This window comes from Halichoeres trimaculatus, unplaced genomic scaffold (genome assembly GCF_033239565.1).
Source record: "Halichoeres trimaculatus isolate MK-OKI-2021-1 unplaced genomic scaffold, fHalTri1.1 fHalTri1_scaffold_2, whole genome shotgun sequence".
Lineage (NCBI taxonomy): Eukaryota > Metazoa > Chordata > Actinopteri > Labriformes > Labridae > Halichoeres > Halichoeres trimaculatus.
In genome coordinates this window covers 30,843,967-30,858,676 of record NW_027437180.1, presented here as the reverse complement: position 1 = coordinate 30,858,676, position 14,710 = coordinate 30,843,967, and the positions used below count along the sequence as shown (strand labels likewise).

Sequence of the window (14,710 nt, the reverse complement as noted above, 5' to 3'; positions counted from 1 at the left end):
ATTACATACAGTGAGCACGGCGTGGGAAAGAGAGGCCCTCTGAAAACCGAAAGCTTAAATACCAGGCCACACTCACGCACACACACACACACACATACACACACACACACACACACACACACACACACACACACACACACACACACACACACACACACACACACACAATAAAAGACAACTAGTGCAGCACAAACACACACACACACGGATACACATACAGGCAGTGGATTACGATGGGGATTATGGGAGCATGGCTGTAAAACAGGGAGAGACAGATCAGAGTTATACTCTATAAACACACACTCACACACACACACACACACACACACACACACACACACACACACACACACACACACACACACACACACACACTGGATGCCTTTTAAGACCGTACAGTATGATGGATTTATTCTGAGGTGAGTGGTGATGACTTCTGTTCATGCGTCATGACTGAGCACTGTTGAAGCTTCGATAACAAGACAGTTTAATAGGGGAGAAAAGCAGCTTTAGTAATCAATTATTGAACTTCAAAGCAAGTGAAAACTGAGGAGATTCATGTTGGACCCCTAAAATATTTCATATTACAATTAACCAATAAATGTCCAGTGGAGAAAGCACAATGAGGTTCAAAACGGTGAGCTTGAAATGGAAAAACATTTTTCCAAAATTTAAACAACCACAAAGAAAAAACAAAACCTCCTCTCCCACTACCTTCAGGTCTTGGGCAGATATAACACCTCTGCTCCTGTGTATGTAAACTGCAACTTTTTGGAGGACTTCGTTTTTTAAGCAGCTACTTGTACAAAAAGAACAAGGACGACAAACAAATTTGTCATTGGGAAATGTTGGCCAGCATTAACAGTGTTTGTTCCCAACTGTGCACCAACCACAAGCCTGATTCAGCCTCTTTAACTGAAAAGATTTGAACTTCGTTAGACGCTGTAAGAGGCTTTACTCAATTTTATTGTGCCAACATGACAACAATATGCTGATATACTGCCTGGCCCAAAAAAAGTCACCACCAAAAAAAAGGTCACACACTCTAATATTTCGTTGGACTGCCTTAGGCTTTGATTGCACGCATTCGCTGTAGCATTGTTTCAATAAGCTTCTGAAATGTCACAAAATTTATTTCCATCAGGTGTTGCATACATTTTTCACCAAGATCTTGCATTGATGATGGTAGAGTCTGACCGCTGTGCAAAGCCTTCTCCAGCACATCCCAAAGATTCTCAATGGGGTTAAGGTCTGGACTCTGTGAAGGCCAATCCATGAGTGAAAATGATGTCTTATGCTCCCTGAACCACTCTTTCACAATCTGAGCCCGATGAATCCTGGCATTGTCAACTTGGAATATGGCCGTGCCATCAGGGAAGAAAAAATCCATTGGTGGAATAACCTGGTCATTCAGTATCTTCAGGTAGTCAGCTGACCTCATTCTTTGAGCACAGACTGTTGCTGAGCCTAGACCTGACCAACTGCAGCAGCCCCAGATCATAGCACTGCCACCACAGGCTTGGACAGTAGGCACTAGGCATGATGGATGATCACTTCATCTGCCTCTCTTCTTACCCTGATGGCCCATCACTCTGGAACAGGGTAAACCTGGACTCATCAGACCACATGAACTTTTTCCATCAGCTCCAAAGTCCAATCTTTATGCTCCCTCGCAAATTGAAGCCTTTTTTTTCCCAGTTAGCCTCACTGATTGCTGACTGACAGCGGTCAGACTCTGCCATCATCAACGCAGATCTTGGTGAAAAATTAATGCAACACTGGATGGAAAAATAAATATTGTGACATTGCAGAAGCTTATCTGAACAGCGAACTGCGAATGCATGCTGTAATCAAAGCTAAAGGTGGTCCAACAAAGTATTAGGATGTGTGACCTTGGTTTTGGTGGCGACTTTTTTTGGCCCTACAGTGTATATTGACTGTAGTCACCGCTGACTAGTTGGTAGGAGGTCTAGTTGAGGGTGGTGGGAGGGTAATTATTCTTTTCTGACTCTGAAACTCTTAGAAATAACTGCCAAAACTTTCAGGAAAACATATCTTGAAAAGCTCAGATTTTGCAGTATTTCTCACGTTGGGACACTTAAGTTAGGATGCGGTCACACTGGCCAACTGTGGCGTGCCTAAGCACGCTTCAGCCCTAAAGCACGTTTGGAATGGCCAGTGTGACCGCAACTTCCGATTCGCTTCCGAGCTTTGGCACGCTTCGGAGAGGTGGGCTTCGGCACGGTTTACTATATGCACGAGCGCGAGCACAAGCACTTGGACAGCGCATGCAATCCTTGACGTATGATCACCGCGAGCGCATCGCTCGACGATCAATTTAAACGAAGCAGGGGTGTTAGAGGGCTGTGTTGGGCTAAAACAACTCACCATAAGCCCAAAAGTCTCTAAAGTTGTAGCACTGCTCACTGTGTTTCATTGTGCTGACTCTGATAAGATCACACTTCATGTAAACAGACGCTTCACAATGACGTAGGCGGGCCATGGGTGTGTGTGATACCCACTAAAGTCTGGTTCATGTAGGGGTAATGTGACCGCTGGCTGTACCCTCCAGCTGGGGAACGGTGCTGCGGGGGGCAATCGTGCTTAGGCACGGTACAGTTTGGATGACCAGTGTGACCGCGCCCTTATAGTGGCATGACTGAAATACAGATCCTTAACCCCTCACATGAACTCTGTGATGTCAGTCTGCAAAATGTTTTGCTAGAACTTCATACAGCTGTTAAAGACAAGCTTGATACATGAACCTACCTATTGATGATCAAATTGTTTTCCGAACTGCCCATGACCTATTAGATGTGAATGTAGTGTTTAGCAGTGGACCCATAAAAGATCAAAGTCATTGTATCCATTATTTGAACACAGTTGAGAAACTTTGCTCTGAATTATTCATCGATATCTTGTCACTCTTATGTTTTAGTTACTTGTGTTAATCCACAGTGACTGTGAGCAGCTTTTTAAAAGCTTTATCACTTTTTACAAGTCAATTTCTTTGTAGGAATGTACTCAAAGTAAAAGCATGAGCTTCATTTTTCTTCTATTATTCACTGCGGTTTTCAAACTACTAACATTACAATGCTTTTAGTTCCTCATAAAAAAACACAGGGTCAAAAACTTCCCAGGTTGAGGTGATGTCTGCCAGGTTATTCAGATGTGACATTGTGAACTTGCAGGGTTGTGATCAAATCAACACATTCTCTGTTCGCTCTCTTTTCATCATTTCCAGTTCAAACTATGCAAGAACTTTTTGATTTCGTGGTTTAGCCTGAAAGAGAGTGGTTCTCAGCCTCTGAATGAAGAGCTATCCGCCATCACTTTAGTTAGATTAACATCTTTAAGATCTGGGAGACCTTTCTAACATGCTCCAACTCTGCAGTGAAGCTATACATTTAAGCCACATCATTAGAAAAGATGTTTCACCTCTCCACCACCTGCCTTGTTAATTTCACCAAATTGCTGTCCTGAAAATCATCTTAAATTGAAGATGATGTTGCAGAAAACGACCCCTTAACTTGAGCATGAAATTCAAATTGATGCTGTCAAGCAAGACTTTGTCACTTAATGTTTCAAAATCAGGCCACACACACTGCTCTAACATGATGGACGACTACTGGTACGCTGACCGAGCGCTTCAATCTGCCCTCCTGCATCAGGCTCGTCTTGGTCACCAGACATCTGTCATCAGTACACAGCTCAGCGGAGGTCCAGGACTCCCTGTGACGCTGCCATCATTTCAACCTGTCAAATATAATCATCAATCTCTGCTTTGTCTGCTTTTGGATTCACTCTGCATACTCCTGTCTGCATGGCCTCCTCACACTCTTCCCAATCTTTCTCCCCCTTCTCCTCTTCCTCCACATTTCTCCTCTTTTCTTTCAGTATGCTGAAATCTATAACTAGCAATTTGCCAATCTCCCCCACTGTGACACACTCACTCACTCACACACACACACACACACACACACACACACACACACACACACACACACACACACACACACACACACACACACACACACACACACACACACACACACACATCCTTCATGCACACACAGACTCATGCAGAGGAATCCAGACTGCTGGAGCTGCTGTGGTGTATAATGACAGATAATTGGCTATTGTGGGTTCGCCCTCGGCAGCGAGAACCAATCACAGTGACAGCCACTTCTCCATGACCCATGTGTGTGTGAGAGCCAGCGTGGGTATCTGAATATGTGTGTTGCAGTGATTGTGTTTTATTTTGCTGCCTGCCTTTGTTGCTGTGTGTATCGAGGTAATTACTAGTCAAGCGTATACAATACAATATGTTACTGACAGCTCTCTTTGTAGTTTATATCTCTGTCATTGTAGCGTTTATGCAAACATAAATTTACTATTCTACTGTACGTCTGTGATGTGTGTGAGGGTGCGCATAAAAACTATGAACACCATTTATGCTATTTCTCCACACATAGTGATGTGTCAGGCTTGTGTTCACAGGTATAACCTCAATAAAATGTGTTTATTTCTCTCAAACTGCCCCCCCAGTGCATCTCATTTCACATTCTCAGGGTTTATGCACCCATCTCGAGGATCCAATACAATGCAGCAAGCGCCTGTTCCTCGCTAATGTGATAGCTGCTTAGCTTGTCATTTGTCACTCATTCTGAAGGAGTCAGCAGCCATGGTTAATGGTCTATCTGCTTAAAACCTGTTGACTCCATCTGCTCCAATCTGATCAGATTTTTTCCCCCTTAAAAATAATCCTGGTGTGTTTGTTGAAGCTGCAGCTTCAGCAACTCCCAAGATGCAACTGGGGGATATCATCTTGCTCTTCTTTCTTTGTCTCTTCTCATTCTCCCCTTTATCACATATTCCTCTTCCACTTCCTGTTCCCTCCCTTTTTTTCCCGCCCCTGTTTTCTCGCACTCCCTGCCTCCCTATTTGCAACCATTCTCATTTCCGCTCTTTCAATAGCAGCGAGTCCTCATCCAAGACATACACACAAACCAAATGAGATTGTGTGTGTGTGTGGTACATGGGTACAACTTTGACTCAGTAAATATCATCTTTCCTGTACTGCATACACACCAGTATGGAAAAAAGTGTGTGCATGTATGGAGGAGGGGTTGTGTACTTCATCAAAACCAGCCAGCTCAATATTCCCAAATGCAATTTCCTCGATGTGAAAAGAGCAGGCTGGATGTTCATCACTCTGCACTCCTTTTTAGTGTTCAATAAAAGCTTCTTTGGAGCTGCTCACTCTCAGGTTCTTTCTTTCCCTGTCATTTTCACTCTTTTTGACTCCTCTACACACACATACACACACTCAGTCCCAGCTTGTGTAGAAGTCAGCATATCAGTCTCCTGAGCATGATTAAAGTGCATATCACAGCATGTTCCTCTCAGTGTTTCTTTTGTAATGCTGCTTAACATTCTGAGACTTTATCATATAATTCAGCTCAGCTGAGCTCAGCCATATCTTGTCTGTGAAAATCAATTCGAGCAATGGAGTTTTTTTTTTTTTTTTCATTGTTATATGTAGATAAAAACAGGTCTAAGCTTTAGCCCTAGCTAAATTGATCATTTTGCGGCTCCAAATGCTGAGAATTATCATTTTCTACGCAGCTAAGCCAGGAGAAGATTGCTATTGTCGCAGCAAAATCAACATGTTTACAACAGAAGTCAAAGGCACAATCAGGTCCTTTCCACAGCTGGATAGAGGGAAAATAATGGGAGGAGTGGAGCTAATTGGAGCATAGAAATGTTATCTTTGCTGTAATGTCCAGATATTAGATTACAGAGGAGGTTATAGCTTATTGGAAACAAACCTCAGCCTACCTCCTTTCCTTCCCCCAACTGCTTCTTTTTCTTTGCTGCATTAGCGTCACCCTCTGTGAAATCATGCTTGTAATAGCCCACATGCATCCAGCTAAGGTGCCATTTTTAAAGTAAGCCAAGCCAGTAATGGTTTGCAGCCCTGTGCAGGCTGACATGTTCTCTAGGTAGGAAACAAATGACCAGTAAAACGGCAAATGCCAAATCTTTGCCTTGAGGAAGGCATAATTATGTGGCATATGTTGTGTGTAAATGTTTGTGCATGTGCAACACTGACACAGAGAAAAAAAAACTGTGTGTGCCTGTATCACAAAGTCATCAATCTCTGAGGCAAATGGAGTGTGTTTTCAAAGTGTGCTTGCATATGTGGAGGCGGGGTCAAGTGTCAGTGGGAGCGTAGGGGGTCAAGTGTATATGCAGGGCATTAATCATTAAGCATTGGTGATTAAGGTAAGAGTGTGGCTGTGTGTCTTTATCTGTGTGTCTGTGTAAGTGGTGCAAGTGGGTGGCACAGTGGCTCTCTATGATGCTGAGATTAGAGGCAATTATTGAAATGTCATGGCTTTAATGGGCCACCGCTCGGCACCAGCCTCATAAGTCATGAGGTGAACTTTCAAGGTGAAGAAATGGCGACCTGTTAGCCGCGTGTCTGTGTGTTTGAAGACAGTTTAGTTTTTCGAAACACGTGATTTTTGACCCTCCAGTCTCCCAACCACCTTCTACACGCAAAGTGGGACATAGAAGCCTCATATAGCAGCCATAAGGGGTTATGCGAGGATACGTTGATAATATGCTCTTTGGGGCTACCTGATTCAACTTCTCATTGTTTTCCTTAACGATTTCTCAGTTATTTCTGAAACAAAATTTGCTTAAGCTGTGAAAATATCTTACCAATGTAGACAGGGATTCCGGCTAAGATTTAGATGCTATTATTTGTAAAGTGAATAGCCAAACTGTTGTTTGATCATTGTCTCACAACTGACTTATGTAGAACTGACAGATGTCTATGCTTGTGTCCTTGTAATTTTCTATTCTCAGCTATCTGCTCTGGTTGTTTTCAAAGAAATGCTCATGGAGAAAGAAAATATTTGAAGGTTGATCACAACTGGAGCTTCCTGGTATAAGTTATTTTCTAATATGACAACTTAGCTGTTTTGTTGTACTTATGAATTGTGTTTCATTAAGTAACTAAAGCCGCATTTCCACCAAGCAGTCCGGGTCGGTTCAGTACGGTTTGGGACGGTTTGGCACAGTTAAGCCTGATCCCGTTTTCATTTCCACAGCAAACTGTACCCTCTCGTGGTAGGCGGCGTTTAAGCCAGATGCCGGAAGCCGCAGTTGTTAACCAATAGCGTGACGCCACAGCAGCTTACCCCGCTAGTAAATCCAACAAAGACGAAAAACGCGACACAGTAAACAAAGAGCACAGATGGAAGACATGCAGCATTTCATCCTCTCTGTGATTGGCATCTCTTTGTTACAAAGTGCAATCAAGCTTTGTTTCAGAGATGTCTGTGTACCCTCAGGAGAAATGCAGCCGCTGTCGAGGTAAGTGACAATTCTTTTGACCAATCAACATTCTGCAGTGTGTTGCTCCACCTTCCGAGAGCAGATTGGTTCAGTCTGGCACCCCTACAGAAGGGTCCCAAAAAAGTTGGCCGGCTCGTCTCGGTTTTTAGGGATCTGTTCCGGGATAAGTCAGTGGAAATGCCGCAAAAAGCGCGCTGTACCAAGTCGAACCCAACCGGTCTGCTTGGTGGAAACGTGGCTTAAGTGAAATATTCAACGTATTCATTTTTGGATGGAAAATGCAGATTAAAAAAGGATATGATCACCTTATCGGAGTGATGAAACAAACTATTCCTATCCAAGTTATAGGAATCAAGGAAATGGTACAAAATGTAGTCTCCAGTTGAATTTTGCCAGCACATTCATGCTGAAGTAACACTCCAACCTAAAGGCTTTGTCTGTTTTCAAGGTGTTCTTAATTCTTTAAATTATAATACCTATGCTTTTTACTTACAACATAAACATTTAGCTGCAGGTTTGAAAATTTGTATCCCCTAATCCTGTAAAAAATGCATTAAATTGCAGTTCCTTAAGTGACCACTTGGAGCTGAAATTAACTTCAAAATACTGAGTCCAAATTAACACCAATGCTAAAATAGGTAGTGTACCCAATTATCATGGAGCCTTTGTTTGTGTTACTTGTTCTTTATCACAAAATCAGCTTTATGTCAACAGTGCTATATCCAGCAAAGGTTTAAGAGTATTCAATACCAAAAGTCAACTGACAATGTTTGATTTGATTACTTTTAATTTGGTTAACGGACACACCATAAATGTTCAAAAATACATTTGCCTGTGCCATCAAAAGGTCTAAGTTAACATCTCAGGCTGGGTCTCTAATTTAATTTTCTTCATTTTTCAAGGAAATCTGTTAATCTCATTGCTTGCATCACAGTTCAGTTATGATCATCTTTTGATTCTGTCTTTAACAATCCTGTTGGATAAAAGGAGCAATTTCAGATCCTCAAAAGTGTGGACAAATGTTTTATACTTTTTATCAGTCAGACTCATTCAAGGGGTGTTATCAAATCCCCAAAATGTGTGGTGGTTAGCCATTAAGATCTATTATTTGTGATTGCTCACAGGATTAAGACAACAAATAAGTTTTAATTTTTTTAGGGAAGATATTTTCCAAAGGAATCAAATATATAAACCCATGCCTCAGTGTAAAGCCTAGAGTTTCTAATTATATTAGGTGTTAACCCTGTTGTAGCAGATATTTCCATTTAAGCGAAGATGCAGTTTACACTCATCCCTTACTTCGGTTTATGTCATGATGTATGCTTTACAGAGCACTCATGTGGTAGTGACTGTGGATGCATGGAGCAGAGTTGATGCATGGATTAAAAAACATTGAAAACGGATAAATTAGTCGGAGGCAGGGAGTGCTGTATGCCTGCAGGGAGTGTGTGAGGACAGCTGTGTGTTTTTTACATGCAGGAAGCATCCATGCATGCACACGCACATCGAATATTGAACCCACATATCTATACATATTTATCAGTGGAGCTGCTTGGTCGTGTGTGTAGATGTGTGTTGACAGGGAGAGGGTGCTAACAACTGCTGCAACATCACAGAAATAACACAGTTGCAGTGTAGCATTTGTAACTTTTTAGTAGAAAAACAAGCTCAGCTGAGCGAAAACAGAAAACAATGCTTTAGCTCAGTGCATGGGCATTGAGTTTAAGTGTGAGGGCTTGTGTATAAATGTGTGTGTAGTGACCATTACTTAGATTTCATTTTGGCCTTATGAAGTTATCCTGAAAGTGAACTCCTTCTTTCTTACGTGAGTCATTATCTTTTGAGTGTCTGAGTGTGGCTGCTTCATCTTTTGTGTGTGTACAATAAACATCTGTCTGCAGTGCATGTGTGTGTGTTTCCATGCACACCCCATGAGCTGAGAAGTTTCCGCAACATAGACATGCTTAGCTACTCTGTGTCATTAACATTGGGCTGATGGGAATCTGCTGCATGGCTGATTGTGCTCAGCGTTCTAGGTCAGCTCACCTCGATAAGTGTGCACGCCTGTGTGTTTGTGTTCATGAGGTTTAAGCTTGTGTTCTGCTGAACATGTATGTTAGAGCCTCTCTATCCTATGCAGACTGCCTGGGTCTTTGCCAGCAAACTAAAAGATTTTTACATCCCATACAGGGGCATACATTTTTGCACAAATCAAACATAAAGTACAAATACACTCAGAGCTAAACCACTCACATGCTTACTTACTGGTAGGGTTATAATCACGTTGTGCGCCCTAAGCGCTTCAAGCATTAGTCCCATCTGGGAAGATTTCATGATTTTATTTTAGATTCATCATACAACTGTGAGCACTGTAGCGAAAGGAGAAACTTTTCAGATTAAAATGCCAAACTCCCTTAATCCGTACATCTCTTTTGCACAACTGTGGTAAAATACTTCTTTTTTAGTGGATCTCTGAAAATGGGTCCCTTTACGACCACTTTTTGGAAAGTGGTCGTAAAATGAAATGTTAAGGTGAATAACTTGGTTTATCAAAAAGCTGCTCCTCAAAAAAGAGATAAGATCCTCTCAGCTTGTCTCCAGGGGATAAATGGTGCCTCTGATTTACCCCCTAATCTCCAAAAAGTGACATTATCCCAGACAGCTTTTAAAGTCTGCAGAAAAAAATAGATTTCTTCAAGATAGTTGAGAAAGAAAGAAAACTTTTTGAACCTTTTAACTCAAGCCTTATCGTCGTGATGCACTTTTCTTCGTCACTGTTCTCAAAACGAAATCAAGTTCAGTGCATAGTCTAACGATTAGTTTCATAAAATATTAAAAACCGGATACCCACGTGACGTGATGACTGAAGTTCACATGATATGCATTTATTGATCCATTCGCCGAGACTATTTCGTCTCTTACCGGGGGAGGGAGTGATACTGGAGGTTATTGGGGGATTGTGACCGAATCAAGACCGCTCCAAACACATACACACACACACAAACACACAGAAAGAGACATTAGTCGACATACACACACAACATTGAGGACCCCCCTCCCCCCAATATTACCTCGCGTGGATTACTGGCGGCATCGGCAGCTTTAAATCTGCTGCCAACTTCACTCCAGCCACCACACCGGGGGGATTTAGCGGCTACCTTACCGACTCATAGGCTCACCGGGTTGGGAAATTATTGGAGCGAAAGCGCGACTGAGCGAGGGAGAGGGAGCGTGAGGGAGAGAAAGGAGGGAGTCAGAGAGGGAGGGAGAGGGAGGGAAACAGACGCACGGTGCTGGATTATTTGGGCAGAGCGGCTGCAGCCACGGTGGATGTTACACGGTCAGACGACGGACGGACGGAGAGCTTGAATCTGTCCACATTGCGAGTTTTTCCAACGGCGGCGCGCGGCGGGATGCTGATATGGTGAGCGCGTGCCTCTTTCTGTTCATAGAGTTTCTGTTATTCCTATCATGCATAGCGGAGCGTTAACTTCTGTAGATTAGCGTGCAAAGAGTCTTCACATCTGCGCTTATTCGGTCAGATGGGATGTGTGTGTATGCATTCATGTGTGTGTGTGTTATCAGGTATTAGCCCTCTGGTATTAAATCATAAGTGACAGTAAATGTCTGCCTTTAGCGCGGACAGTTGCTTGTTTTATTGGTGTTTCAGGTGGCCGGTCTCTGTAATACTCCATAACGTAGAGGACAAGTCAATACTGAGTTCATGTTAATCTGAATTAAGACAAATTATTAATAATTTTCCATGCATTCCTTGAGATATTGCTATTTGAGCTTGCATTAGGACTGTCATCCAGTAGTAGTCTTTATTTCCCTTGGTGCCACAGTAATATGAGAATACAGTGAGAACAGTTTTGTGCCGGTTATTTCACTGCAACCCTGCCAAATGTACTGTGACATTATTACATTTCCTTTGCAATGAGGCAGCACTGAAAATGAGCTTCTTTAACGCTGATGAGAGACTAAGGAGGGCTTGGTTTTCTCTGGGAGGTTTGGTGCTCCCCCCCAAAACATGCTCAGAGGTGTTTCCTCACGACTGAGGCGATGCCACCAGCAAACAACACACGCACAGAGCAAACAGGATGGACATATGATGGTGTGTGCAGACACAGAGCTGTAGGGTTTGTTAATGGCACTGAGTGAGGGGGCTGTCTGCAAATTTATGCAAAACTGCATGAACACTTTAGACTCAAATAGGCCACAGTGGATTATATGGCTGGATTCCTGTCTGTGGATTTCCCTGCCCTTGCCTGTATCAAATCCTTTTAGACATGTTTCATACAGGATATTGGAAATAGAAATTCTGATTATATTTTATTATATAAGATTTCCATGAAGTGTTCGCTCTGAATTTAGCAGTCTTGATCTTCCTCGTCCACCTGTGAGATGAACAAAGATTGTATTTGACAGCTTTGCTGCGACTGTGATACATGACATTTATATTCCTCTTTACGCTGCTGCCAAAACTCAATGACTGTAATGTGCTGTAATGTGCTGATGGCTGTGAGTGTGTGTATGTGTGTGTGAGTGTGTGTGCTGGGCAGCAGTCAGCAGTCTTGCTCAAACACTGTCTATGGCAGCATTACAGACCTCGCTAGCTTACAAATCAATCATGCAAGTACTTTTACAGCAATTAGGTTTAAGGATGTCAGACACTCAAACACACACTGACACACACTCAGAGCTGCACACAAATTCATACACACACACACACTCACACATATATATATACATTTATGCGTGTGGAAGTGAATAATGAGAGCTGTTTTACATAAGTATACCTTTTCATGTACAGTACATTAATACAGTATCTCCGCTTAAGTGCCTTTTTTCATTCAGTTGTATAGAAAACTGTATAAAAGGAGCCATATGCCACTTTTAAAGAGTAGATCTGCTTGATGTATTCCAATAACCCAACCATTGATCATTTCTTGGCTGTGGTGAACATTCAGTTTACATCAAATCTGCCTCCCCCTTTGGAAGAAGCCGCCAATGCTTATACTGATTTTTGACAACCAAATGTAGACGGACCAGTGGATCAGTTGGGGTAAATTATCAGGCAGATTAATAGTGTTTTGAAATAATCAGCATTACCTCATGTGTGCACTTGTGAGGCCCATGAAAAGACAAACAAATAATGTCTGCAAACTCTGCAGGCAGTCTCCTAAAAATGGCTCAGATGATTTCCCTTTTTAATATCTGAAATGACTGCAAATCAAATCTGAAACAGAGACTTACTGGTTTTTAGATATGAATTCTGCAATTCAGCAGCTGCTTAGATAAATATCATTAGTGTTCGGAAATTTACCACATAATCCAATGTATCAGTGATTAGCAGACATGCTTCCTAATAATTGTCATTGATTGCTGACAGACCACAAGAGAAATGTATAAATATTTGAAACGCAAAATAAGAACAGATGTTTCTTTAGGTTCAAAAGTTACAGTGTATGCACTTTTAGTCTTTCGCTGATTATTATTATAAACGTAAGTCTGTCTTATTAACATCAACAAACTCTTTACAGGAAATGTTTAACAGGTTCTAATGTAACCATAGAATGGATCTTTATTGTCATTGTTGTGAAACAAGTAGAAGGCAGTACAACAGAGCCTGACATCGCCCAGGGCCAGTAAAAGTTTATGCAGAGAAAGTTCATCAGCTAATCAGAGTCTTTCCTTTTTTAAGCTTATGAGAGCTTTAAGACCTATGTGCAATCTCAAACAAGTCTGTGTTGTCATGACAGACATGTGACTGATGAGCTGCACCGTGATTTGATGAATTATACGTATAGGAGGCAAGCGCTGTATAGGTCTCCAAGAAAGAAAGAGCAATGTTGTTGGAGTAACCTCACTGTAGACCTCTGTCCTGGAAAGATATGTATGAAGATGTTGCCAGTTTCAGTGCTACATTTTGAGGAAATCACAGGTTTAAAAGCACTAATATTTCCTTTCATACCATTTCTGTCATATTGAGCTGTCCCCAAACCCCAAGAACCAGAGTGCAAACTTTGAGGTCATTAACAACAATAAGCAACTTCTTTGAGGGTAAACATTAATCTCTGATGTGTTTTGTTTCTCAAATTCTCCTGGCAAGATCTAGTTCTGCTGCTGCTCTCTGTAGGTAGTTTGAGGGCATGAGGCAAGTGGACTACAACCTGTTTTATAGCTGTTGCCTGCTACTTCGAGGTCAGAGGGGCCTTGTCACATGCCAGTCTGTGGATGAACAAGTGCTTTACCCCAGCTGATCTACCACTGTGTGTGTGTGTGTGTGTGTGTGTGTGTGTGTGTGTGTGTGTGTGTGTGTGTGTGTGTGTGTGTGTGTGTGTGTGTGTGTGTGTGTGTGTGTGCATGCGTGCCATTGCAGCTGTTCCTCCTCTTAGAGAGATTAAGTTTCACAAGATGTGATGGATGCCAGTGTCTGCAGAGCCAGCTGTGTGTGTGTGTGTTAGCGTGTGTGTGTGTGTATTCCACATTTGTCAGCGCATTTTTGTGTAGCACAGATACATAGCGCTGTGCCTGCACTTGTATGCGTGTATATGTCGTAAATGTCCGTGTCATTCCCCCGAGGGTTGGGTCAGGTTAGGGGAGGTGATGTTAAGGTCAGGGATGTTATGGGTTTGAACGGTAATTATAGTGACTGTGTGTTTGGTTCCCACAGACCAGGCCTATGCAGTCTAAACTTGGAAGACATGAGCAGGTCAACAGAGTCGGATCGCTGCTTGGGTCAACTGTTGGGAAAAAAATTGACTCAGAAAAAAGGCAGATTATACAGAACAGGAAAAAGAGGTTTGGTGTTGAAAAAGCTCCTTTTGCCTGGATGTTCCAGCCTTACCACGCAGCGGATTTGATAAATAAGCATACATTTCTTTCTCAAGGATCAAACTGCATATGTAAAGGCTTTCAAAGAGGCTATTTTGAGCGACAGCCTTGTGGTGAAAACAGCAGGAGTGGGCAGAAAGGGGCGTCCTGTGTCGGCTACAGTTAGCCAGCATCCAGCTGCGTTGCTTCTTCCTAAAGTAAAAGGATGTGGAGCTAAGAGAAAAAGAGGAGTGGAGGTGGAGGTGAACCAACAGCCATGCTATTGATTTACCTGGCAGTCAGAGCGGAGAGGAGGGGACAGCTTCCAATCCATCCCAGCTCTCCATATCATCTGTCTGTCGTCTTTCTCTCTGTCTGACTCCTGGATCACCCTCACTGCTCTCACTTTTCACATACTTCTTCAGCAGTCGAATCAATAGTATGTGTCTCTGCCATCTCACTGTTTGATCTGTCTTCTCTATGTTTGATCTATTTGTTCATGTTACACCTTTATCCTGATGCTTTC

General features: G+C 42.4%; 1 protein-coding gene across 20 annotated transcripts in view; it reads left to right on the top strand.

Moving 5' to 3' along the window:
- ptprdb (protein tyrosine phosphatase receptor type Db) overlaps nucleotides 1-14,710 on the top strand; it is a 185,919-nt gene that overhangs the window by 60,632 nt on the left and 110,577 nt on the right. The window contains exon 1 of one of the 20 annotated variants that reach the window (XM_074687467.1): nucleotides 10,657-10,792. The exons of the other annotated variants lie outside the window; for them this stretch is intronic. The gene's annotated coding sequence lies outside the window, so the exon portion shown is untranslated. Of the gene's footprint in view, nucleotides 1-10,656; nucleotides 10,793-14,710 lie in introns of those variants that run through there. 20 annotated transcript variants of the gene reach the window in all.